Here is a 26,865-nt window from a genome sequence, read left to right as displayed (position 1 = left end):
TAGAAGATATGTGAAAGAAGTTGTGAGAACGGAGTGTATGAGCTACAAGGATGTATGATGTATGACCAAAAGCAGGGTAACAGATGATGGGCAAATGTGGGTGTGTGAATGAAAGTGAGAATTTAGGGATGAAAGATAACGAATGGGAGATGGAGGGTTGAGAAGAGAAAGCATGAGGCTCATGCATTTAAGAAAAGAAAGGAGACGAATGATGAAAAAAGAGTTCAAGAGAATAGCTGTGAGAACAGAAGACATTGTGAGACATACGAGGGAGGGGCAATTTTAGGGGAAGCAAATACTAAGTGGAGGCCTATGCTGCCACCAGCATGGGGCATCATATTTCCATTACAAGCAGCAAATTTAGCACAGTTGCCAGAGCGGATAATATAGAAAAATGCACCTTAAACTAGGGATTGCAAAAATGCTTGTGTTGGCCCTAGGTGGTGCTGACGGAGACAGACATAGTAGAGACAAGTAAAAAACAAAGGTGTATGTGAGAGATGGAGTGGGTGAGAGTGGAAAAATAAACAGAAGAGTGTGACAGAAATATAGTATGTATAAAAGATTAAACTGGGATAGAAGAGGGTGAGAGAGAGGCAGATGTGAATGAAGAGTGTGAAAGAGTTGAGGGATAGAGAAAAGGGTGAAAAGACAAATGAGGGAAAAAGAACAGAAAATGAGAACAGACTGAAAAGAGATAGAAATGTAAGATAATGAGTGTGGAAAGAGAATCCAAGAGAGGTGAAGAAGCAGTAAAGGAGAGAATGGATAGAGGTAGAGGCTGGATAGAGACAGAGAGAGGAATATTTACTAGATAAACGTGGGTATAGAGACAGACGTGGCCTTGGTGGGAGGAGAACAAAGAGCACCAGAGCAGTGCATTTTTTGTGTTTGCCATTTTTTCTTTAAACAGGCCAAACTGAGCACAATGTGTCGTATTGTATTGCAATATTTGTCACTTGATCAACACCCTCTCTAAGGAAGGTATCTGTATTGCTACGGCAAGGACCGAGCCTCTCAGAAATGTGCATGTGAATTGTAGACTTTGGATTTAAAGGAAATTACAGCATCAACACTGCAGAAAATGACCCAAGGAGTTACAGCAGGACTTTCAGGATGCTGACATAGAATATCACCTGTGTGACAATGGTGTCAGAACTTAAATATTCACTGACTCATTCAGCTGTACAATCTTACTGGGCCCAGAGTTGGAACTAGCCAGGTTTCAGGAGCTTCCACTGCAACAGTCTTTGGAAGCTCTACTGTCTGACCCTTCTGCCACTTTCATGGACCTCCTTTTCATGCTCTGGCTGTGCTCCACCCCCTCGCATCCAAGCAAGAGAGGAGGTGATTGTACGAGTTGCGTGCACTCTTCGGTGCTGCAAAGCATTTGCAGACTCTTGATGCTACAACCAGGGAAAGAAAGCAACATTTACGGAGTATGGATGAAAGCAAAATGGAGGATAGTGGGGAAGCATTTCCATTTTATCCTACTTTCTCCCATGCGCAGGGCCTCTTTGCTTGGTTCGAGGATGCAGGGTGCTAAATCCACACCCACTAAGTTATTATTAACGTGGGTCCAGTAGTGGCTGCTACCGAACGTCAGTGGTAGGGCAGGAGGTCGGGGAGAATACAAAAATAAAAGCTCTTACCTTTTTACAGCCTTTCGCCACCTCTCCTCCGTCCTCTTCTCTTCTCTGGCATCAGGAAGCACACAGCCTCCCAGGATCCCCTAGAAAAGTACGACGCTGCATGGCAGCAGCTTTGTGATTGGTCTCAGTGCCATGGTTCAGCGCTCAGACAGGGCTGGGAGGCGGTGCATGTTCTCCACCAAGGCTGTGTAATACCTGGTGAAGAACATGCTAAGTGTGCATGACTATTTTGTTGGCCCAAGGAAGCAGGCCAAACTGCCATGCACACTTAGAATGTACCTACCACTACTCCCCAGCTCTGAACAGCCCAGTCCCACTTCACCCCCCAACCAACTGAGCCAGTACGACAAAATTATAATAATGTTGCATTATTATCAATTTATTTTTCCTTTTTGAACTGCTCAGTGAGCAGTGGGGTGATGCATGCTCCTCCACCTCAGCGGAGTAGCCGCCGCTGCGTGGGTCTCATTAACTCCAAGGATTCTGATTTAACAGGGATTCTGGGTTGAACCCTGAGAATGAGAATACTCTGTTTAATGAGGAATTATCAGGGGAATCAGTACTCTCCCCTGTCGCTTTTCCTGAGAATTCTTGCTGCTATCAGTAGGCAAAATGTTTGGGAAAAACATAATCATTAAATCTGCTGGTCTCAAAATTACTGATTGGGAGGGTAACAGAGGTCTGACTACTGGCGGTTCAGTGACTTATGCTTGCATCAATATGCATTGTGGTATGCGGGCATTCTGAACGTAGAAACATAATTAAAGCGTACTTTGCAACACAGTCTGCAGTATCGGATTTCTACTAAGTTGAGTAAATTCAGTTATATTTGGGGTTTTAGGGTCACTGTATGCCAGACCACATAAACCTCAATTATTTTTTTCCCTGAATCGCCCATCTTCAAATTCTCTTCAGGGGATTGCAATTGAAAAACATCAAGGGTAAACTCAGCGATCACAAGGGAACTGATGTTCTCCAATTTATGAAAAAAGGGCAGGTGTCCCAACTTTAACAAAGTTGTCAGATTTGAATTTTCAATGTAAGGCATTTATTTGAAGACTACATAAAAAGACAAAAATCAAGAAAAAATCCCATAGTACGTTTTTGGTGACAGTGAGACAAACGATCTCAATGCTCAAGTGCGACTCACATGAAAATGTCCATCTAAATGTGTACAATATTCATTTATTAGATATGTGACCCTGTATACATACATAAAATATGCCAGAGTTCGCCAAAGATAAAAGTTGTGTGACACCAGATTGAATTTTGGTGTAATCTATGGTCCCTTTTCAGAGAATAGGATTGAGAACTAAGGACCTAAATGATTGAAATTCACTGTAACTGCACAGGAGAATTCCAAGGAACAAGGATTGGCATAGCCAATAGGTCTCGCCTTTGGGACCTAATAAGTGTTTAGTTATCCAGCACAATATCCTTGGTGCAACAACATCAACTGTTGCATGGCTGAACACTTTAAAGGTCCCAAAGGCGTGACCTATTGCATTGCAAATGCTTGTTGCATTTGGGGCCAAGATCAGATAATAGATTATTCAAACATGATTTGGAGCATGATGGCTCATCTTTGAGTAAAATATGGCATCATACATGTTTTCTTATTTTTATTTTAAATTATGAATTCGCCAAGTCTGCTTTATCTCAGTATTGTGAATAGGGGGAAAACATGGTTAAATAGTAATACTGTGTACTCGGAACCCTAATGAGGAAAAAGGGTTCAAATGAAGGGGATTGCCTAATCTTTATGTGTTTGTGTGGATTAGCTAGGAATGAGTGAATGCATTGCACAAACGTTAGAAAAGTGCACTGCACTACATTCACAGAGTCACCCACAGATGTCCCTTGTGGTGCTTGCATTAAGAAATGTCTGATTTGTGTTGCATTCAGCCTTACCCTATGGCGCAAAAGCCTACCAGCATTGTATAGTGTAAGATTTGTACTTAATCTACATCATCTAGTAGTCAAGTTTCTATGTGAACACAAACACACAGGGGTAACTCAGTAGGATGTGTGCCTCCTCTTAAATCCCACATTTTGCGTGCAGGAAGGTATCAGGCGATTTACTGCTTGTCTGTTTGCCTGCCTCTGGTTTCACCTGTAGTAAGAATGTGGGGCAAAGCCATGGCCTCCTTCTTTAGCTGATATGGATTTTATTTTGCCGAAACCTAGCGATGTTTGAGATGTTCCACTCCAGATATGCCCACTTTGTATGAAATACGAGGGAACTGGCACCTCACAACACAAGGCGGATTTGGAGCTGCAAGAGGGTCAACGAATGGTACACTAAAAAACTTCGGCAACGGAAAGTTGATTGCCACCAGAGGCGCAACTAGAGTCAGATTTCGGGGGGGGGGGTGGGGGCTGGGGGCTGGGTATAGCTAAGAAAAAAATTGGGGCTAATTCTTCCAGCAATTGGCAGAGTAGAGGAGCAGGGGCTCTGAAAGCGGTGAAAGAAAAACAAAGCCTCATTAACATGCAAATGGTCTTTTAAAGACCTCTGAAATACTCGGGTGGGGCAGTGTGTGCACCCGGGAAGCATCTCAGCCTGGGCTGCCACACACAATGGGGGGGTGGTGTTTGCTGAAGCCCTTTGAGTCCTATGGGTGTTGCGTGCCTGATTGCCACCATAATTTGCACCTTTTAGTGTTGCGTCTGTTTGCAAACTGTCGGTTCATCATGTCTTATGAGTTACGTAAACTCAAAATATCGAGCATTTCCTGAACCCAAGTCTTAGTTTAGTATTAACATACATGCAAAGTTGTACAGCAAGAAAAACAACCAGCATTCTGTCTTGTAAATCAAAATCAGTTCTTGTTTAGCGCTAACAATGTCCCTGAGAGCAGGGTGGTTTATGTACAAAAGGAGGCGGTGCATCGGAGCCAGTCAACAGATCAGGGCCCTAAACAGAAGCACAGCGGCAGGGGCGGTCAGGTGTGGGCTGTGCACAGTGAAACACTGATGAGGGGTGAGACAAGGGTCCGGCCGAAGCTGCGGGTAACTAAAGTCCGACTGATAGCAGGACACGACGCATGCCTTAATGCTGGGTGAGCTTCTGTCGTTAGTCTGAGTGTGCACCCTGCGCACGAACTGATGGTTAAACACCACAAACTGTGTGCAATAGCTGCCCGTGAAACATATCCGAGTTAGAACTTTTTTGCCATATTGCCCCCTCAGCAGAAGGCCAGTGATGTCATCTGAGCTGCCCCTGCAGATATATAGTCTTGACGCGAGAGGAGGAAGTGCCCCTTCCAGATGTACACCTGTGTCCACGTGACACGGAGGCTGCTAAAAACGTACAACAGTAAAATTTGGTATTCTTTTTAAAACAAGACAAGCAATGGCCGCGCGGACGTGAAAGTGACACGACCCGAAAGTGAAAGTAATAGCCAGCGATGCGGAGGAAGAGATAAGAAAGGCAGATGGCGGCTGCACATGAGCGTGCCTGAAAGCTTGAGGCCAGGAAAAGCTTGTGGGTAGCACTTTGAAAACCCCCTTACTAAAAGTCGAGCAAGCAGCGCATGCGCTGCTCTAGGCTCGACCTACAAAGGGTGAGAGAAATCAACCTCAGAGAAGGCATGGCCAACTGAAGGCACGTGCTCATGTCAAACAACCAGGAGTCCCTGGCCAGTGCATCTCACAAAGCTCTATTTTCTGCTAATGAAATATGAAAGCAGATAGCTCAGCAGTGTATGCCCCTGCTGCAGAAAACTATGTTGCACATTCGAGTAATAGTGCCAACACTGGTGAAAGTTCCAGGTAGCTAATAGAAAACGTTTTCTGTTGTATGCAGTTGCTGGAGTATGGTTTTTATGTCTATTGAATTGCTACAGGCGAAATTCTTCTTCAGTCCTTTTGAATGTTGTTTCTAGTGGTTATTATCCATCGGTTTCATTAGATACACATTTAATCAATACAAGAAAACAACACCTTAAAATGAATCCTATTTCATCTATTTTATGAAACTGATAAAACACAGAAGAGAAACGTGTATGTAGGAAACTTATTTATGCAATTATAAAAGTCACATTTTCTTAAGCAACTTTTAAAATGGATATCAGTGCAAGCAGGCTGAGGCCCAGTATTTTAAATCTGGGGCCGAGGTATGCTAACTTAAAGGTGACCAGGTAAACAATATTTTCTAATTCATAAAAAAAATCCACACGATCTTTTGTATAGGGTGTATGTACGCCAGGTACTTCTGCTGCGCAGGTGTAGTTACAGCCTGAGTAGGCTTAGGTTGAGACTGCACTCACACGCCTAAGTAGAAACCAGACAGCTTTGTACGTTTTAGAGTAAAGGCGTAATCACTACACTGGTAGTGTCAGACACATACTCATGCTACCTGCTGTTATTCTGATTCTACTTAGGGCCTAATTACAAGTCTGGCGGTCCGAGGACAACCTGACTTGTGGTGGCATGGTGGTACAGCCACCGTCGCACCGGCGGTCCAACCACTCTATTACAAGTTCAGCGGTTGGACCATAATTGGACTGCTGGCTCTGCCAGGGAACCGCCATTCTTTAGTGGTGGCACGTCGGTCAGGGCCACTTTAAGATGCAGGTGGTGTCGCTACGGCACCGCCATGCATATTACAAGTTTCAGGACCGCAAGCATTTTCATAGAGGTTTCTCCTCCATGAAAAGGCTGGCAGTGCTAAACGAAAGCTGGCCCTACAGCGCCCCCTGTGCCCCCTCAGCTTGGGGATGCGTGTGGGGGTCACAACATGTGAACCCATGTGTGCATACACCCAGTGCCTCTACGACATGGACTTTACAGTGCAGGAACCTGTGTGTCATTCTCATTGGGGTGCCACCGCAGCCTTTGAAAGAGGCACCTCCGCGGGAACCACCACACCGCCTATCAGACCAAAAAATTACTTGTAATCTGGCGGGTGGGTGGTAGCGACTCTTGGCGGTGCGGCGGTGGGGGGACGTCCGCCTATCGCACTGCCAAAAGTCGTAATCGGGCCCATAGTGGCTGTGGATCCTGCCATTGCGGGGAGAAGCGATTGGTCTATTGGAAAATCCTATCTTGGTAGCTCAGTGCTGCAGCATGCAGGCGACTGCTGCGTGCAAAAACTCAGTGTCACCGAGTAGGGCATAATGATTGGGGGAGAGAAGGGATGATGTAGAAAGGTAGCCCCAAAATCCCCATTTTCTGCAGCTGACCCTTATCAGGTACAGAGGTAAAGAGAAAGCAGGGAGGGAAAGGCAGGAAGGGCAGAAGATAGGAAGGTGGACATGGAATACTTAGAGGCAGGAGAGAGGGATACAGGTGACTGATATATTGTAGAAAGGAAGGGGAAGTTGGAAGGGGAGGGGGGTGAGATATAAAAAACAGACAGCAAGGGAGAGGAGGCTATGGTCTGGAAGGAGGATGAGCCATGGGATAATGGAGAAACAGGTGAAGTGAAAAACGGGGGACAGAAAAGATGGAGTCAGGGGTAGGCAGAAAAAGGAAGGAAGGAAGCACATGGTACATTGAAAGCTGACAGTGGGTTTGAATAAGGCTGAGGATAAGAGAAAGAGTGAAGAAATATTCTGAGAGGAGAGGGACAAGGGCGAGAACAGCACTGCTGTCCTTGAAAGTCCATTAATATTCTGTCACATAATGATGTGTAGTGTTACATAATGTAATGGACAGTCAACTGTATGAAAAATGTGTACATTTATTGTATTGTAAACTGATTGGCACGTGTCCTGGCACGTATCATGTGATAGAATTGTGGAAATAATCCCTATTTTATGATGCACTTTATTTTCTTTGTTTTTACACTTTTTATGTATACCTCTTAATACCACATTTTTGTTTATATCTCAGCATTGTAAGTAACAGCTATTACTATTACCCTTTTTTGATGGTGAGCAACTTACAGACTTTGAACTTGATCGCTTTGAATACTTGTATCCGAAGCCCATCACTAGCCCTGTCCAAAACTCCAACCCTAGTTCTCCACTCATTTGGGTTAGTACCAGCACTTATTTTTCCCATTTAAACCAAGGCACCATTCCAGTCAAGCGCTTTGAAAGGGCTTTCAGTTACTCGTTATCACATTAGCGCTTTGGGGTGTGACGCGCTACGCAAATGCTACAATACCATAGATATAACTTTCAGTATCTGCACGAGGAACAATGGACATTTTCCTGAGATATAATAGAATTCCAACACTACAATAATATCTGCAATTCTCAGCCAAAACAGTCAAGCCGTTTTGTCCAGCTGATGAAGATATTACAGCTTGACCGTGATCCTCTGGAGGGCTTGTGGTTGCTTATTCTTCTGTTGCGATTTATGGTTCATGACTACACCTAAAATTGTAATGATTTTAATGCTGAAATATGGATTATATGTTATGCCCTAATAAAATGTACGCGATAGCAGCCACTAAATTCTCATAATGGTCGTCTGAGCGTGTCTGCTGCCTGGAAGTGATGTTTGCTCTCACTCTGGCAGCACTCTGCTACTGTTGCATACCTTTCAATGGTAATAGCAATGGAATTATGGCTGTAGCTGTAAAGTAGGCTATAAAAGCCGCTGTTATTTGCTGCTGAATCTCTTCTTGCTGCTGTCCTCAGTCTTATCTCACTAATAGTGATTTAGGCATTAATGGGTTTGCACGGCAATGGGGCTTCTTACCCCCCGTGATATAATTGTGTTTTGTGCTGCAAACACCTGTGTTGCTTGCTCGCAGATGTGGCCCTCACCTCTGTTGTGGTCTCACGTAAAGAAATGCCATTTCTTAGATTTAGGGCCTGATTTAGATCTTGGCGGATGGGATACATAAACGGGACGGATATCCTGTCTGCCGTATCATAAGTGTCATAGGGTATAATGGACTTGTAATACGGCGGACGGGATATCCGTCAAATTTGTTACGGAGTATCCCTTCTGCTATAATCAAACTCAGGCCTTAAGTTCTTTAAGTATCACTAAAGAAAGAAAATTACATCTCACATGGAATAGAACTTTTAATCAATTCTTAACACTAATGAAATAAAAGAAGCAGTTACAGTGTCATCTTAAGGATTTTGGTGCCCCGGGTAACACATACTTTAGGGGCCCCTATCCATAGCAGCTTTGTATTAAATACACATTTTCTGCTAAATAAAGCCCCCTGATTCCAAATAATATTGAATAATGCAATAAAGCTTGACTTGAATAAATGGATAGATAGGAGATAACGAGGACTTTCATTATCCCAAGGGGGCCATTGGAAAGTGGGGGCTCTGGGCAATTGCCCACTTTGCCATTGCCTTAAAATGTCTCTGAAAAGAAGAGATATTTTAGACAAATAATCAGTTCAATAATGCCATTAAGTTTTTTCGAATCAAAATTTATAGATTTGTATTGATTTTTCTATGTGCTTTTTCAAAAGAGTAGCAACTGTAGCTAACAAAATACTATTGTGTGTCTTCATACAGCATTTGAGGGTGAAAATCCGTCCTGACAGACATACCATTTATACAACAGATTTTATTAAGCATCGATCATTAAATGTCGATTGAGTGTAATATACAAAATTGACAAGAAGACTCCCGTTTGAAACTGTTTTTCACCTGGTAATGTGCAAGGGTTGAAAAAGGCCCAGTAATCAGGACAATCCTGGAGAAATCAGTGCAGAGGCAGCATTTCCTAAAATCATTCCCTATTTGCGAGTGCAAAAATATACGGCCTGATAATTCTGCATCACAGAAGTATCAAACCTGTGTTATCAGTACTTCTAGGTGAGGAAATACCGATACAGGAGCCCTCTCACTTACAGTCGGGCCCAATGTGCTCTGCTATCACTGACGTAGTTCCATTGGTGCCAACTCACAAAAGCAAAAGGAATAAATGATGGACGGAATGCTGAATAATACAAACATAACACCGCCAGTCACAAAGATCTTGTTTTAATCTATCATTCCTTTGCTCACCATGCCACCCCAGTTTGGTTCCAGCTATATGCAAATCAGTCTTGACCCTGTTCCTCATGGGAACAGTCCAGCCCGAACTGCCAAGCCAGGTCCTCCCTGGACCGGAAACAAGCATCCTGGGGCCAGTTTCAGGGCCAAACCCTTCATCAGCCAGGCTATCTTGAATCCAGAGGCGAAGTGAGCACGGGATCCATGTCTGGGCATGCCGTTCCCTCTTAGGGAGACAAAAGCAAAAGGAGCAAATGATGGGCGAAATGCTGAATAATGCAAGCCTTCACCCCCAGTCACAAAGATCTGGATTTAATCATCGTTATTTTGCTCACCATGCCACACCAGTTTGGACCCAGCCATATGTAAATCAGTCTTGACCCTGTTCATCGTGAGAACAGTTCAGCCCAAACTGCCAACCAAGGTCCTACCTGGACCGTAAACATGGATCCTGGGACTTGTGTTTGGGGCATCACCCTCATCAGTCAGGCTAGCTTGAATACAGTGGCGCAGTGAGTTCGGGAACCACATCTGCACCATCATTTCTCAAAGATGGAAATGTAAGCAAAGAACACCATTGACACTTGAATGGAAACAGTTGTGTTTAATGCAGATGGATGCCACATTGAGAGACACGTGAAGAGTATTTTCAGAAAATGATGAGATGGGTCTGGAAAGACCAGTGTGTATTCAGATAATATTGTTTTTAAACTTTAGAGTCTGAGCATTGATGGACGACTGTAGTAGAGAACTTTAGACAACTCAAGATGAACTGCCCATGACATGCAAGATCTGCATCATTATATATGGACCTTAAATACAGTAAAACACTCAAAAAGCAAATACCAAAACCAGCAATGAATCATCTGTATTGCAGGACACCCATTCCATTTTAAGTCAGTCTTCAAGTGCACTGCAAACAAGCTTTGGAGCTTTTGTTGATGTTGTGACTAGTCCATTAATTACAAGCAGACTGGCTTTTTGAAGCCACAGGTCCGCCTTTCAGAAAGGGTGTAGATCTGACCTGAGTTTGGAAGAGGGATGTGGGTTGCTGCACCCATCTGCAGGGAAATGCTTGGAGGGTCTCTGGGAATCCATCTCCCTGCTCCCAAGAGGCACCTTCAGGAGCGCACAGCCATACAGGTGCCACACAACCAGTGCTTCTCCTGACTGCTTCTCTGATTTTGTGCACCTAGATCCTTAATATGAAATATACACAAAGTAATTGAATAAATGGTTGAATTAATTTCAGCCACTGAAAATCACTCAAGGCCGTATTTCAGTCCATCATTATTTTGTGCACCATGCCACCTCACTTTGGAACCAGCCATGTTCAAATCAGTCTTGACCCTGCTTCAATAGAAACAGTCCAACCTGAACTACCAGGCCAGGTCCTCCTTGAATGGGATAACAAGCAACCCAAGACTTGTTTCGCCCTGACTGAGGATCGTCACATCTGTAATATGGGGCAAGCTCAATGGCAAAGGGTTCCTTCATTTGCATGGGATCACAATTCCCTGCAAATAAGGGAATGTCTCCTCATGCTCACTCTTGTACAAACTGTGCACCAGCGTGATCATTATTATTATAGAAAGGGCCACACAAGCATATATGGCCCTGTTTGTAATTCCAAGGTGCCTGATGGTGCAAACAACTGGCTGGCATACACACCCATTACTCCCATGTAGCACTTTCTAAAAAGCCCCTAATGTCTTACCAGTGATACAAGCTGGGGCTATATTAATGGCAATATCTTCTGATATAAGTCTAAGTGTTTTTTGGGGAGATTTTCTGTCCGTTATATACCTTCCAGTTTTATTATGTTTGTTTCCGGTTGGTTAAAAACAATTGAGCATATTTCCAATGTAATCTCTGCTTTTCTTGGTTACGCGTAGCAGAAATATGTCCCTTCAAGCTCAACACATGATCAGGAAAGCACACAGTAATTGTCAGTGACCTAGCACCAGTGATGATACAAATGTAAGTTCCATTTCATACTATTCTGGCACATACTAAATATAAGGATTCTTAAGGTTTTGAAAAAGGTTCCTTTATTGAAACAGTGAGTCCAAATTGAGAGGTAATTTGTGCATAACTTAGTTAAACATAGCTGCTATCACTAAGCCTGGGCATTCAATTGATATTCTCAATGTTCTATATAAGGATAATGCATAAAGGTGCTCTTGGTTAGAAATTTCAAAAGAGTGAAGTAGTTGAAAGTGCCCATCTACTTAAAATCTGAAACTATGAGGCAAGAATGTTCAGAGAGAGGAACATCTGTAATAATCCAAGCTATCCTATGCCTGGAATGCCTGGACTTCTGAAACTATTGAGCAAATTTCCTAGTATGGCTCTCTTTTATATTATAGACTCAGGTTTGCTATTTCAGTAGTGTTCACTTTGGGCTAGATTAGAGTTTGAACTAAGGCAAAAACAATTCAGAACATTAAAGAAATTGCCAGACACCACAACATTGGGAGGTCCAGAGAGACACAAGTAAACAGTGATCAATATGAGTTAGTTTAGATTCATGGAAAACAGTTAAGCAGTGTTGACAACTGACAGGGACTGCACATCAATGTCCACAGTAGGAGTCATGCGGAGTGGTGTATCTGTGGAAAATAACACCTACATTATCCCAAGTTCTAACAGATGTGGGAACTCTCCAGACAAAAATGTGTTTCTGCACGAGTTTTTCTCATGCAGAAAGCTTGAGCCCAGAATCAGGGGCCACGTGAGATATTGGACACAATCAATTCAGGTCCATCAGTTTATCCAGTATGCTACCCCGAGCAATTGCCAGTGGATAAACTATTTGCATGCATCCCTCCCATCACCTTTTACGTGTTTGATGTAACTCCCCAAGTGGCCATGGGTATGCCCCAGTGTTTGTCCAGTGCTCACTCTGCCACGGGACCAAGGTCCACCCAACGGAAGAGACCCAATTAGGCCACTGCCAGTCTTGGATTGCTTGGATTTCAGTTTTGAGAGGACCTGGCTTGGCAGTTTGGGCTGGACTGTTCCTATTGGAGTAGGTTCAAGGCTACTTTTGCATATGGCTGTGTCTAATAAAAAATTACAGGTTGACCGTGTACCTTCAGCTTGCCTAATTGCCCATCTATGTTGCCAGTTCCAGTCAGGGATAGATTGCCATTGATAAGCATTCTTGGAAATTGCTTCAATACTAGCCCCATATTGCACTCAGTGAACAAGACAACCTTCACTGGAAGAGTTCTTTCTCCAAAATTGTGTATTTTAGCTGTTTCAAAAACTTTGGTTTAAACAAGTCTCTATTTTTTAATATCGGTCAATAGTTCCTCTTCTGAGTATCTCTGAATGCTGTCACTCAGAGTGAACAAGGCATTAGTTGTGCCGATTGATAGGTAGACGAGTTTAAAAAAAAACACATGAACAATGTTTTCTATATATGCTTAAATAGCTCCAGATTTACACATGTTTGTACTACTAGGCTAACGTTATCCTATCAATATTTACTATTATACATATATGATTATAGCACTAAAACCTGCCAGTCATGAACGTCAATGGGTGAGTGTACATTTATTGCTTGAGTTACTGCACTGAAATACTAGATGCAACTTCATTTTTTTCACAACACAAAATAAATATGGATTAACACTGATTAAGTTAGAATCAAAATAAATGTAAACAGAGACAGACTTGTACAATGAATAATCCCATGAATTGGGATCCCTAGTTTGAGAGCACACTTTTCCATATTTATTGATGAAAACAGGCATCACGAAGAGAAACCGACACCAGAACAGAAACACACAAAACATGAAAAGCCCAAAGCAGCATATTTTCTCTGCAGCAGCAAATCATGCATACACCCATTATAAATGTCTATGCTGCTCCTAACTGGTTTTTTACAATCTAATGGGATGCTCCGAGTCTCACACAGCTCATCAGTCTTGAAAGCAGCATATTATTAAAAAATTTAAAAAAAGCCCAACCCCCTCCTCTTCCATGTACACAATAGATTCAGAATACGGACAGGGCTATGCGTGACAGGAGGGCACTTTCACATCAGGAGACAGGTTAAGGATCCCTACTAGAAGGGGATTCTTTGAATCATAAAAGTCCACGTTGAGAGTGCAGCACAAACAATTGTCAGCCATGAGGGGACTGGGGAGAATGGTTGATGCACTGACATTGTCTTCTTTCCCACCTCATTTCAAATACCTTTCCTCTAATGAAAGTTGGTGAGTGGGCAGTGAACATACCACTGCTGGCTGTTCTTAAGAAAATCAGGGGAACAGAGCTGGACAGCAGCCTTGTATAATTCAATGGTAAATATAAAGATACATTAAAAAAGCATTGGAAACGCCAATATGTCTCGCCTATGCAAGAGATAGTGTCTTTGCGCATGTGTTTTAGCCATGCTGTCTCCAATGCACTACCCTATATTTTACCCTATACCTCTCTCAGTATAGCCACTACATCCACTCTCTGACTCATCCCAAACCTCTTTCTACTACTATGATCTCCAAAATAACCCTTTCCAGACTCTTCCCTCCTCTATCCCTCCTTGGATCACCCCAAAGCTCATTTTCATTTTAATTGTATGATCTCCCAAACAACTCATCTAAATTCTTACCACACCTATCCCTCCTTTGATTCATCCCAACACGCATTTTACTAATATGATCTCCCTAATTAATTTCTAGAGATTTTGCCCTCCTCCATCTCTCCTTGACTCATCCCAAACCTCATCTTACAACTTTGATCTCCAAATAAACACTTTCTACACTCTTCCCTCTATCCCTCCCATTATCCTTTTCAATCCAACTAACAGACTCACAAGTCCACTACTCAAATTAACTCAAATTTCACTATACTAGTCCACCACTAATCCTTATTGGGTTCCGGAGTAGCATGCTACTCGCCAAGAAGCACTTAGATGCCTCAAAAGGGGTAGTAAGCGCTATATAAATGCAATTGCAATACAGTAAACCCTTGTCTTGAGCCCTTTGTACCTGTGACACGTGTCACTGCACAAGGGAAACACAAACCAGTTTAGTAAACTTCCATGTTACAATCATTCTAAGAGTGCGCAGGGAGGTCCAGATGTGCTTGTTTTCTATTGGCTGCATTCCCACCTTCCCTTGTATTGTGCCACACTAATCGGGACAAAATGCAGAAGTGATGGGCTCGGTCGCTCCTCTTAAATCATTGTTAAGTAAGCCTTGAGCACACATAGATATTCAAAAGAATACCATATCTAGAATTCAACATGTTCAGTCAAAAGCACAACCAGGCATTAAAGAGAGCATGCCATTAATCATCTAAATATGAATCGATGAGCTCATTGTAAAAATGATGTCACATCAGAAATATTGATCTCCTCTGAACAATCATGAAACTGCATTTGATCGTAGAACATAAATCATTTAAACATGGATATGCTCGACAGATCAGCGAAAGAGAAGAAAAGGATACTATTACCATTTTATCTTATTTTAAAAGCCAGATTTCCCTGAGGCCTTGCACAAAAATGGAAATATATTGGCGATCAGGAGTTCTGAAAAGTAGATTTGTTAAAGTAAACAACTGCAGCAAACAGGAAGATTGTGTTATGTTGATGTCTCTTTGCCACAGATTTATCAGAGACATATTTTTAAAACCATGCAGTTCGATTGTATGTGAATACTTTTTACCTTGCCAGCCACCTTCCAAAAATTGCAAGCAATGTTTCCCAAGTCATCTCTGCTCCCTCTTAGCGCTGGTGCACTGTGTGCTGCCTAGCGCCGACGCAGGCATGCTTGTGCCATGCTGCAAGTGTGCCTGCATTACGGCAGGATTGCTTTTACACAGGAAGGGACACCTTCCTGCAGAAAAACAATCCAAAGATGAAATAATGAGGAACAAAAATGTTTTTGTCTTTGTTACGCCATCCCCTGGGGGGCATACCGATTTGATGCAATCCCAGGTATACAAACCTTTGTAAATCAGGAATTGCATCAAATCCATGGGTGGGTGCACGGAACACTTATGCTCCACCCATGGAATGCCTACCAGTTCGAAATGTAATGTGCCTCAGCACAAGCCGCTGTGTTGCATTACAATTCTTTATTAAGCCATGCACGGCGGCACAAATCACCCCATGAGTGGCTTTGTAAATCTGAATTAAGGAATTGTGCTGCCTTGACTCAAGGACAACGCATCTCCTGATAAATCTGCCGTGAAATTTCAACTAGGCAATTTAACTGTGCCAAACATCAAATGTCCATATTTGTTGCTAAACATTTTATAAAATGTTTGCAAAGATAGTTTCTAGGTGCAGCAATACTCCCCTAAATACTAGGCATTCAGAAAGAGAACCTAGCGTGGGAGCAGCCTTCCACGTTCATCTAGGTAGGTAAAATCTCTACTTCACTGACTGTCAATCTAGTGAAGCCCATTCCATATCCTTGGTTCTGCATCTTCTGTATAGTCAGTGATACATTGGGTCATATTACGCAAGCTGCCCGGAAAGTGCAAAAGGGGTAGAAATGCTTATGTTGCACCTTCTATAACATGGATCACAGCTATCGAAACATGCATTGGCATGCCCTCAACAGTGTGTTCCTTGATTCGCTTTGGGGCATGACCACATGCAATCGAGGGAATGGCTTTGCCCTTCCACCTATGCCATATATCAAATGACAAGGGTAAGCCAGATGTTGGGAGGCACACTGATTGCACTCCATACATAAGGTCGTGCACCGCGCAATGGTGCCCGTTGTGAGGGGACACTGAAGACCCAGCCTCCCTTCAAATGTCGCATCTTAGGCGGTACAGTAACAGTCTGCACCCACCTGCAGGGGATACTTGTCCTCTCGTGAAAATGAGGCCACGTCATAGGCAGAAAAAGATGGAGTCACAATTTTAAACCTCAGCTCCGTCAGTCACTGATTTGCTTTCCACACACCTGCACGCACTGTCAGAGCTTGCACTTGTGAAAAGAAGAGCATTTTATTCTGTAAATATGCATACTGTTCTGTAAAAGCACATCCATTTAGTTGACATGTTCACATGTGCAAATTTGCATTGGGGGGAAGGAAAGGCATGCCATGTTCGACAGGCAAGATTGTTCATGTGTACTCGTCCATAGAAAGGTACTCCTGCAAAAGGCCGAATAAAGAGTTGCTTCACAGGCCAAAGAGGCAAGGCAACACCTCTGTATTTCAATGGGGTGGTGAGGTTGCAGGTTTGCTATCAGGGAAATGTATTTCCCACCTTAAGAAAAATGTTTTACAGGAATGTGTAATGATATATTGAACCCCTTCCAGAATTCACATGGGGCTATCACTGGGCACAACGTTTATTGTCCATCCCGCTGTTATTATGTGAATTCTCCAAATAAAAGTGAATCTAGGATAAATGTGGATTTACGTCTTCTCAAATTATTTATTATTGAGTCCCTATGTGTTTACAAAGGCATGTGTACTGGTCTATGCACTCTCTATGCTACATTACATTGATTAAACGGAACCTTCCTCTCCTTGTCCAAATTCTGTTTGATGACTATGCACTCTTTTACTGCTATGCAGCGTTTTGATATCCAGCCTCTAGTGTCTTGCAAATAAAAGAACGCTGGAACTCTTTTGGTTCCAACTGTACACCATAGGCAGCAAACCTACTGTGACATAAGCTTTGAAGAGATGAGATGAAGGCAGGCTTAGAATGTTGAGTTCTGACTTGCACACAGCAGAATAAAGATGTACAATATTACTCTGTGTGTGTGGCGTAGTTATTACCGAGTCCCTGGGCTGGCAGTGGCAAGAAGTAAGGGATAAGAAGCCCTACATTCAATGCACTCTTCCAGACGGTCTGCCATGGTCCAGCAAACTGCTTGTACATGCCACATGTGCCGCAGTCGAAGTGCAGAAGCTGCACTGGCTGAGTCTAAGTGCAACGGCAGCCTGTGTAAAATGATTGAAGATAAAGAAAGTGACAGTGTAAGTCTACATGTTGGTGGCCAGGAACTGAATGAAACGCCCGCAAATAAAAAGTACAGTGCCATTACACTAATTAATGCCATATGCTATATGAAGTAATAACGCTAAAGGCAGATGCAACCAGGTGAAGAAAGCTGTGCTCAACAATAGTTCAGTACAAATTGCAAAACTTACCCTGGAGATCCCCTTCTAGACCAATGTGGTCCACCCTGGACAATTACTTTGACTCTCACAAACCCCCATGAGCTTCCTGGCATTCCTATTGTATACCCTTGTTGTATTTCATAATGTTGAGTTTTGTGGGGGTCCCCCTGTCGGCACAGGACAAATATGTCATAGCTGGATTATCCTGTTGACAAGATCTTCAAGGAAATTTCTTATGTTTGTACTCTTGCTTCTCCTCTGCTCATATTTCTTTTCCTTTTCTTTCTTTCCTTTCTTCAACTTTCTTCTCTCTCATGAACGATCGCTAGAGGTATCTCTCAGGTTTAAATCTTGCGCAGACAACGTATTTTTTGCTATACCAATGTCGATTTTCTGGTGTCTGCACACCATGTCCTTATCTTAACATTGTTACGCACCTATGAGTTATTCCTGTTTCTATCTCTATCTCAAAATCAATAAAGCATTTGAAATGAGATGAAATACATGTGCTATGAAACAGACATTATCCAAGTGTTTGTGAAGAAACATTTAACCACAAAGCCAGAGAAATATTGTAGGAAGGTGGAATCTGACTGCATGGTTACCCCCACATTTTTTCTGGTGTTTTGCTGGTTTTCGAATAGTCTGACTGGGATCCTGCTAATCAAGACCCCAGTTTATCTGCTTTCTCCCTAAATTGATTTTATGTACTTTTGGTACACTCCAGATTGGATGCTGGGGTACCCTTATCAGTCCCTAGTATATGGTATACTATGCACCCAGGGCATAGGTACCCCAGAGGCCTCCCAGGGGCTGCAGCATGTATTGTGCCACCCCTGAGAGACCATTCAAAATGACACCACAGGACTGTTACTGCAACCTGTGTAAGGTGGTGCATGCACCTCTTACTTAGATATAGGTTCACTATATATTTTCTAAGTCACTGCACATATAAACCCCTATGGCAGGCCTTATCAATCCTGAAGGCAGGGTGCTGGGTTTTATGTGAGAGGGTGCACCTGCATGAGCAGAGCCCCTCTGCAGCCTTCGGAACCTATTTTTCCGGGGTTGTTTGTGATGCAGCCAACCATATATATTTAAGTGCATTATAACCTCACAGTAAATGCTAACTTTAAAACGGCTGCTTAGAAACATGTCATGTTTGGTGTCAAACACCTTGGAATCATACCTCCCCACCAGTAACTGGCGGGGGAGGTATGATTCCACCCTTCTAGAGGGACATATGTGACACAACGGGCTACCCGGTACCAACTTTCTCAACCTGGGCATCACAAAATGGATGCTGCCAGCTACAGACATGAGTCTGCCCTTCTGCTGCTGAGCCAAGCTCGAGCAGGGGAAGGCTTGACAATAGGTTTCCTGTCACAGGGAGGTGTGACCACCTCCTAGACAGGCTTTAGTGTATTGGGACTGGGTGGGTGCACTCTGAGAGTGCTTTGAAGTCTGCACTGGGGGCACATTTGGTGTCCCTGTGCATAGTCCAGCTCAAACCAGTTGCAGGAGCCATTTGCCCCTGCTCTGGCGCAAAACTGGACAAAGGACATGGGAGTAGCCACCCCTCTGTCCTGACCCTCTAATAGGTGGGTCCCCAGAGTTTGTCCCACCCCTTGCTTGGGTATAAAGTAGGAACCCCCGACTACAGGACTTTAGATTTTACCTGGACTAAACTCTGCTACAGTACTTCGACGATCTACACTACGCTGGATGACTGAAGAATCTCCCTTGGAGTAAAGGAGATAATCCCCTGCAAGGCAGGCACCTAAACACATCTGGCCGGTTTGCATCTCCCAAGCTCCTGAGGATTCCGAAGATTTCTGCACACACAGGAGGTGGGTTCCTGAGGTCTCTGAGGTTGATTGGCTCTCTCAGCAATTCTGAGACCAGTATCCCTCGTGGGGACCGTGCAACCCGAACCCCTGTGCACCGTGTACTTTTGCAGCAGCGTATGCTTTTCGGCAATCCCTGAGGCTGTGCTTTGGGCTACTTTTAGTCCCAACCCCGAGCAGTGTTTCCATCAAAGATTTCTGGCCTACACTCCACAAGTGTTCCGTGGGCTGGTATTTCGTGATTCAGCTCGAGGTCCCTTTGTGATCCCTGGTCCGTTGGCCTGTGGGTCCCTGTGAAGGTAACTTTGACTTTCCATGGGCTTTCCTGGTTGCTCCAGATGTGCCCTGACTCGCCATAGCTTTGAGAGTCCCCAGGACCTTGCTGGTCCTCACCGAAGCGTCTTTCCTATGCCCGCATAGGTTGCAGTTGCCAAGGCTTGATGGTGTTCAATCCGGACACTGGCCCCCCCAGCACTCAACATCTTTCATGGGACAGCTCACCTCTGGACTTTGGTCATCTTTGACATCTCCTGGTCCCCGTGGCTGCAGAGTCAAGCATCGCATCTTCTCACCTGAGGCACCCGACATCGGTTGGCATTTGTCTATCGTGCCCCTGGTCACTGTGAAGTGACCCAGACTCTGCTTTCAGGTTCTTCTCACCTTGAATCCAGGTTTGGATTCCACCGCACACTTTTCATCTTCCTGACAGCAGCACTTTTCCATATCACGCCATTGAAAACGACGAAGGTTCCCAACATCACTTGGCCCCTATGCACCCGGCTCCTCTGGGATAGGTAACACGGGTATCTCTGTACTCTCAAGGGTGCTGGCCTTAGAACCTTCTATGTTTGAAAGGGTTTGCTTAAAGTCCTCTTCGAAGTGTCCTTAATCTTTAAAATTCCAACCGTGTCTTTCCCTTAGGATTGTATGGAGCTCACGCCTGTGTTCACACACTGCATCAGTCCTCCGTGGGTCCCCTGTGTCACTACTTTGGGTGGTTCCTTGGGGTTCCAGCGATTCTACATGCTCTAGGCACTGTGTCTAGTCAAGTTATGGTTGTTATACCACTTTCTTAGTATATGGTTTGGTCTCTGTTAAATCCTGAGAAGTTATTTGTCACTCGACTCAACTTAAATAAAGGATATCGCCAATTGGAACTTGAAGTAAAATCCAAGTACATTATAACCTTTTACGGATATTGGTCTGTTTCACTTTAAGCGATTGAGTTTTGGTGTAGCCTCTGCTGCAGGACTTTTCCAAGATATCATACAGTCTGTAGTAAATTTTTATAACTATAGTGAAGACATATTGGTTTTCGGAGCCACATAGAAAGAGCATGACAAGGCTCTCATGCAAGCATGTTGTTTGCTGAATGATGCAGACTTAAGTCTGTATGCTGACAAATGGAAATTCCACAAGAAAATCTTGAAATTATTTGACCATGTATTTTCTGATGGGAAGCATGAAACCTGATCTAGCTAAAGTGCAAGCGCTGTCTACTGTAAATCCCCCACAAGACATTTATGTGTTGCAGTCATTTTTTGGAATGGCCAGTTAGTGTTCTAGATACAAATGAGACTTTGGTACGGTCAGTGAACCGTTATGAGAACTAACAAAAAAGAATGTGTCTTTTCATTGGTCACATGAATGTGAGAAGAGCTTTCCAAAAAATCATGCAAGCTACTGACAGTGCCACTGAAATGGCCTACTTTGATTCCAAACTTCATGCAGAGGTTGTAGTTGATGCTAGTGCTGTCAGGTTAGGTGCAATCCTTGCACAGCACAATGGACAGCCAAATGCATGGAGACATATTGTGGTATATGCCTGGGAACATCTGTCACAAATGGAACATGCTTATTTTCAACCTGAGAAAGAAATGTTGGCAGTGATTTGGGCTTCTGAATATTTCCACGTATTGTTGTACAGAAAGCCTTTCACAGTAGTGACTGATCATCAAGCATTGTTGAGGATATTTGGGTATCCCAAAGCCAAAATGCCTCCTCAAATTAAATGCTGAGGTTTAAGGTTACAAGAATACAACGGTAAGGCACTGTTGATGGCAATCCTCAAAATGCCTCCTCAAATTTAACGTCGGGCTTTGAGGTTACAAGAATACAACTAAAAAATTCTTCATCGTCCAGGTAAAAATCAAAATCCTGTTGATTATTTTTCAACAGTGCCATTACAGTTGCCTGGTCCCCATCTAAGACCTAGGAGTCCTACATCAATTTTATTGTGAAATCGAGCATGTCGTCCATCACTCACCAAACATCAATGTTAATGTAGAGACTGGGTCCAGACAAACTGTTGATGATTCCACCTCACCTGTTCAGATCACTAACACTTTGACTGCCAGATCCTGGTTTCCAGTGACCCAATCAGGATATGTGATTCGGGTACCAAGACTCTTTACTAAAGAATTATAATTGCCTCTACATCTGTGTATTGATTCATATATTTATTTAGTTTGAAAAGATGTAACTTTTTATTTAACAAAACTGGGAGTGTGGTGTCTTGTAAATAAAAGAGCCCTGGAACTCTTTTGGTTCCCACTGTACAACGAAGGCCTGTTCTGTAAGCGTTGGAGAGATGAGTTGAAGACAGACTTAGAATGTTGAGTTCTGAATTAAATACAGCACAATAAAAACATGTAAAATTACTATCTATGTGTAGAGAGGTTAGTAGCGAGAACCTGGGCTATAAAAAAAACTGGAAATAAAAGAATAAAAATAAAGGTAGTTATAAAATTCTCCTATTGACAGCTGAAAAAAATATTTGGAAACTTCAAATAGAAATGAAAAAAATAAAAATCTCAAAGTTTACTATATAGGAAACTTATCACAATTTAACATCGTACATATGTTCCCTGACTGAAATTTCTGCCATGTAATTCGGGAATTGGCAACCTAGAGAAGTAAGCTAACGTGAACAACTCAAACACTTAGGACCTTATTATGAGATGCACGGTACTTGCAAATTTTAAACTCCACCCATAAAATTAACATTACCATAGAGTAATACCCTGCCAGTACCGTGCAATCACTTCTTTATCCCCTGGAATGGGAAATAACTGTGAAGACCCGGTTTTCCAGGCTGGCTGAATTCTGCATGGTTTCCCCTCTTCTGGGGAGGGAGAATTAACACACTTGTTTACAATCTAATCATTACAAGCTCTCCCCTTGCTGATTAAAAGATGCTTAGGGAGAGACATGGAAAGAGACTTTGCTACTGTTATTGACTAGAATTACCAGCTGGAAAAATCGGTTTCAATGTTCCCGCACCCATGGTAACCGGGTGTGAAAAAACCAAGCCATTCTTGATCAAACCAAGCGGTATTCTACCCAGGGATGCCGCAACTCCTGAATCGTAATTTCCATTTGCGCTTTCATTATTATGCAGCCGTTCCCCTTTCTTTAGACGTGGCTTGTCTAAAGAAAGGTGGGCATCTGCTATTAAAGTGAAAACGCGTAATGGGGCGCTTTTATAAAAAATACATTTATTTGACAACTTGACAAACAAATGCTTTTTTTTCGGTAAAACACGCCCCATGCTGCGCTTTCAATTTAATGGCAGCAGCGCACCTTTCTTTAGATGCAGCTCTTCTAAAGAAAGGGGCGTTTCGCCAATATAGTGAAAGCGCGGAATGGGGCGCTAGTACAAACAAGCATTTGCAATGCAATAGCTCTCGCATTTGAGAGAGTTTAAGCTATTGGTATCGTAAATTACAATGCCTTTTATTTATCTGTTTTAAAAACCAACACATAAATGGAAGGCATTGTCATTTACAATGACAGTAGCTCAAAATCTCGCAACTGTGAGAGCTATTGCATTGCAAATGCTTATTCATCCTACTTTAAGCACTGACCAGAAAGGGGTACCAGATACTAACCCTGGCTACTCCTGACTTACCTCAGTGCCTCAAACACTTATAAATCTGTTGGCCATTGATTCGGAGCTGAGAAAGTTTATTTTCAGGGCCTTTAGTGTGGAATCAAGGCACAAAGAGAACAACTGGTCAAATGTCAGCAATGTCGCCATGGTGAAAACATGTCTGGAATGTGCCTTGGAACAAACACGCCTTACCTCATTTAATGTGTAAAGTATGTACAAAAATGTGATAAATAGCTGGATTAACACAGAACAGTGTTTGACCCTGCTTTGGCGAGTTCTTTGGAGGTGTACTCTAAATTGCATACCAATGTTTCACTCGCACCTGCTTTATATGACAAACAATGATTTGCTTATAAATACTTTCTTTGTCTGTGTTGCAGGTTTCCAGTGTACATTTAACCACCAACAAGAACCTTGTGGCCCGGTCCTCGGAAAAAAGGTACGGCCCAATTTTCATATGTTGTTAAAAGACCCTCAGGTATACACCAGATTAATTAAAATATTAGGCAGAGTTTTAGAAGAAATGCTATATGTCGCTCAGGTTCTGTGTATCAGTCGTTCTATTGTCCCTGACTAGTGTGACATAGACATATTAGTGATTGTTGGGACAGAAAAGTGCTCTGTATAGTTGAATAAGTGTACCCCTGTCCTGAGTGCCCAACTGTACTGTTGTCTGGATCCCTAATGCTGTTTTTTTATAGGTAAACTTGGATCATGCATGTGCGCTATGACATAGGCTTGTCTCACGGATTGCTGTCTTGTTGGACCAGGGAACAGGATCACCAAAAGCACTACCCTCATAGTGGTGGAAAGCTACTGCCTTCACCAAGAGTTAGGCAGCATAATCACGTTGGTGGCAGCATACTGTGTAGTGATAAGTAGTAGTAACAGGACCTACCCTGGATCACAGAAATAAGGCCTAGGCTGTTGTGTGCTTAACTCACCCTTGGCCTACGTCAGGTAGAGGGGGAGCGCTGCACAGAGTGGGAGTAGTGACTCTACTCAGGTTGTATATGTGCCTACTAAGGGTACAGTAGAGGGATAGAGCAGTGCATATGTGTGGTTATTGGATGTACTGGGTGTATGTATGCCTATGAAGAATACATTACATGAGAGATGTGGTCCTGTGTAGTGTGTGCTCAATGAGAGCATGTTCTGGGTTTATGTGTGCTTACATGAAGAACAAGACATGAAGGGTGAAGTGTTGTGCAATGCGTAAAAGTAAGTATATATGCTCCTTCACCACAGACACTTTCGACTAATATCATGAAGAGTCAAAGGGGAAATCTTGAGTACAGCCTAATATTGTACATTCCTTGGATGTGGGCATCATTGAATGGGAAATAACTCCTACCATGTTAAATGAAGTAGAGTGGGACAAGGATGTGCCTGATAACTCCTAAAGCCCAACCTCGAGGTGCGATTGTGTTGTTGCTTCTGAATATCATATACATTTGCATATGTAGAGCTAGAAATAAAATACTTCTTTTGTTTGTAGGCAGCAAGTATTTGGCTGGTGATTCATTTATTGTTCATACTGTGTGACCTTTGAGTTATGAGTCCTGTTCACTGATATGTATCTACACCCCCATCCCCGAGGGAGAATTGACCGCTCAACTACAGCTACCAGTGAGAGGCAAGTGCAGAAGGGGTGGTTGGCCCAGTTACTCATGATCCATAATAGTTTGTGCCCATGGACATCAAGAACAAAAGACCTCGGCCACCACAGTTGGGCCCAGAAGTCCTGCGTGCCCCTTAGCCCTCTGAAAGGGGTTGTTACAGTTATGTTTATTAAGCATGAGACAGCTCTTTAAATACCTTCACATACCTCAATCCATAACTAAAATCCATAACATGATTGTCTCCGGGCTTCACTACGCCATTGTATCAATCATAGATTCTCTCAGGGTCACATTTACTATCATTCATGCAACGCTGGGCGGTGTGGTAACCATCTTTTTTTGCAAAAACTTCTGAACTTTCAGTGACATTGTATATACCACATGTTGCATGATAATGACGTCACCTGCACAACACAAAAATAAAACTGCTTTCAATGCAAAATACAATCTAGTGTTGCGCCTTGGTGCAAAGACTATCAAGCAGTTCCTTTCTTGACTTTTGTACTTGAAACATAACCTCAGGTTCAAATTGCATACATTAATACGCAGTTGTGTGCTATGTGACAAAATGGCACTTATTGCTGCGCTCACTGAGTGCAAAAAAGCATTTGCCCACAAGAGATTTGCGTTGTTTTATGGTGCGTGAATGCCCAGGAAAAACTTCACCAATACACTTAGGAAATTCCAAAGCATTCAATTTGTAGCTGTCAGAATCTCTTGAATTTGTTAGTTCGGCCTCTCTCCTTACAACGCTTCAGAAACTACATTGGCTTCCTATTCAATAGAAAATCCAATTCAAAGCCCTATATGTGGGTTATAAATTATGAAACAAACCAAAAAGGGGAGTGAAGAGGTTCTGCTCGAAAGAGCAGTGGAGGTGGATACGTCCTCCTCAAGTCAATAGGTACAAAACATAGCGATCCACCCTCAAATAGATGTGGAGTTGTGTCCTCCCAAACGAAGTGTGTTACCTACAGTGGTAGGAAAATACACAGCTTTCTTAAAATACCCCTCACACACCAAAAGGGCCCATGGTGTCATGGTTCATCATAGGGGTCTATCAGCCCCGCTGCGGGACGGGGCGTGCTACGACCTACGGCTACGTGGGAGCACAATTTTGAAAAAACAAGACTATGTGTCGTGTAGGAGTGTGAGTAAAAGGGTCAGGAGTGAATGAGAGAGTGAATTAAAAGAGGCCTGGCTCTTTGGACTAAAAAGTTTAATATTCCTTTGAGCTGGCATTATTAAAAGTGGGGAAATGGAGTTGGAGGTATGTTGCCTTAATTGAGCAGTATATAGGACTAGTATCAGCGAGTCCAAGAGATGGTAAGTGCATCCTAAGAATCAAATAGTATTTGTAAAATAGTATATTATAAAAAAAAGGGAATTATAGTGCTAAGGATAAGCTATTCCTGATATAAAGGTTGTCAACCTACTTGTTCCCTATGGAGACAATGCTCCATGAGCCTTTAAACGGTTGGGATGGGTGCCTATAGTCACACTCTGGAAAACAAACAATGAGGACCAACTTTGGGGCGATGGTCTGTCACCTATGTGTTGACCCCTGTAGATGTTTTACCTGATTTATCCTTCACCATACATAGCGTGAGGGTTACCTTCAGTGGGTTGTGACCTATACTTTCTGGGTCACTATACACACTGTGTTGTGCCAATCATGGTGCTACACATTTTTCTAAATGTGCCTACTGGGACAGCAATGAGACCTTTCCGCCTAATGCATAACTTACGACAAGACCCTGTAAAGTTATGACCTCGATAGGGAATTACTGGATGGTTGGTTTTATCAGGTGTTAACTTTTGC

The 26,865-nt window shown here is 43.0% G+C and overlaps 1 protein-coding gene across 1 annotated transcript in view; it reads left to right on the top strand.

Annotated features, from left to right (window-relative positions):
• The window catches only part of LOC146822676 (poly(rC)-binding protein 3-like), a 555,354-nt gene that overhangs the window by 87,844 nt on the left and 440,645 nt on the right, over nt 1–26,865 (top strand). Inside the window, exon 2 of the mRNA XM_085606867.1 lies at nt 23,802–23,860. The gene's annotated coding sequence lies outside the window, so the exon portion shown is untranslated. The remainder of the gene's footprint in view (nt 1–23,801; nt 23,861–26,865) is intronic.

This window comes from Triturus cristatus, chromosome 5_2, assembly GCF_964204655.1.
Source record: "Triturus cristatus chromosome 5_2, aTriCri1.1, whole genome shotgun sequence".
Classification (NCBI taxonomy): domain Eukaryota; kingdom Metazoa; phylum Chordata; class Amphibia; order Caudata; family Salamandridae; genus Triturus; species Triturus cristatus.
Note: the sequence above shows the minus strand (reverse complement) of the source record. Positions and strands in the feature narration are given on the sequence as shown.